The sequence below is a fragment of the Cucumis melo genome, chromosome 1, assembly GCF_025177605.1.
Source record: "Cucumis melo cultivar AY chromosome 1, USDA_Cmelo_AY_1.0, whole genome shotgun sequence".
NCBI classification, from domain to species: domain Eukaryota; kingdom Viridiplantae; phylum Streptophyta; class Magnoliopsida; order Cucurbitales; family Cucurbitaceae; genus Cucumis; species Cucumis melo.
In genome coordinates, this window is record NC_066857.1 from 19,941,711 (window position 1) to 19,943,486 (window position 1,776).

Genomic DNA, 1,776 nt, shown 5'->3' on the forward strand with positions numbered 1-1,776 from the left:
TCAAATACACTTGAACTCTATGTATAGACATAAACTGTAACGCCCAAAATTTCGAGGTAAGTTTTATCATTTTATGTTAATTTTCGGAAATTTAAAATTTCGGTATTAATTTTTGTTTGGTTTAGAAGAGAAAAGAAAAAGAAAATGAAGGGTATGAATTTTTAATAATATAATATGATATAAATTAATATAATAATGATATAATATAAATTATATTATTATTATTATTATTATATATATATATATATATATATTTAAAAAAAAAAGAAAACCCTAAGCACGCCCCCCTCCCCCCCCCCTCCCGATTTTTTTTCTTCTTTTTTTTTTCTCCACCCGATAGCCGACCACGCCACGCTCCTCCGACCTTCATTTCTCTTCATTTCGACACACAACCGTCTCCGTCTCCGTCTCTATGGTAGTCTCTCCTTCTTCGTCGTCGTTCGCCTCGCAATGCCAACGTACACCAATTCGCAGCCACCCCATTTCCGATCCTCCTCTCTGTCTCACGCAACCAGTCGACTGTCGACTGTCTCTACCTTCAATCGTGCGTTCTTCTTCGGTCTAATCACTGCCTTCGCTAACTTCCTTTTCCTCCGTACGCCACCCGATGCAGTCCATAAGAACCGATTTGAACAACTCACTTTCTGCCGTGCATTCCTCTTTCGACCGTCATCGAGTGAAGTAGAGAAAACTAGTCGTTCGCATGTGCACCAGCTACAAACGAGCAAGTCGAGCCGTACCCGAGCCGTGAGCCACGAGCCGAGTCAAGCCGAGCTGTTTTTCCAAATCAATCTCCTGGTTGACCGAGCCGCGTAAGCCGTTCTATCCGTGCTGAGTCCCGGTGAGTTTTGGTAAGGACAATGTGAGGAATTTCTCACGTTTTCATTAGTCAATGTGGGTTTAAATGTCGGATTAAAATGTTGGACTGATTGATTGGGTTAACTGTTGATCCCCTAAAGGTGATAGCGAGGTGACGCTCGAGTTCAGGAGTGTTACGACAAGTGTAGTTGGAACCAACTCTTCTCTATTTGGGTAAGTCGGTAGAAGTTGCTTTGGAACGTTTTGTAATGTGGATTTTCGGCGATGTCATTGTTAAACCTTGATGTTTGTGTTTAGGTGGATTCGTTTGGACGTCGAATTGAACAAGGAATTTAGCTACATTTCAGGTAAGGGATTTCTTACTACTGGACCTCGGATCGAGACTGGAAACGTAGTAACCCACATGGAATTATACGATAGTAACTGTATTGAATTGATTGACGCATGTTTGACTAGTACATATCACTTATATGCTCTTGACTGATTAAAGGTAATGTGATCGTTAGTTGTAGCCTATGTACTATTATATATGTAATGAGTTGTTTTGTTGATGGGTACTGATGGCCTGATGTTCTGTGTATTGTGGTTATGTTGATGGGTTGTGCTGTCAATTGAAATAGTAATGCCGATGGATTATGAAAATCTTAATGTTATATAAAGTTGAAGTCTGTTATTAGGATACTGGGTATGCGTTATGTCGTGGAGGTACCAAGGATTTGGAAATCTCTTGGGTAGATTGTGTATACGCGGTTGAGCGGTGCTGTAAACTAAATACAACTGTTATGCCTAATATGGACGTTATGCATAAAATAGATTACTTGTAGATGTGCTAGGGTTTGAATTGAGACAAAGTACCGTCAGGGGGATTTAAAAAGTGATGATTTGACTATTAGACTGAATTTAGGGAATGTCACGATGAAGTGTGAATTGGATATACATATAGCGACCGAGGAGACG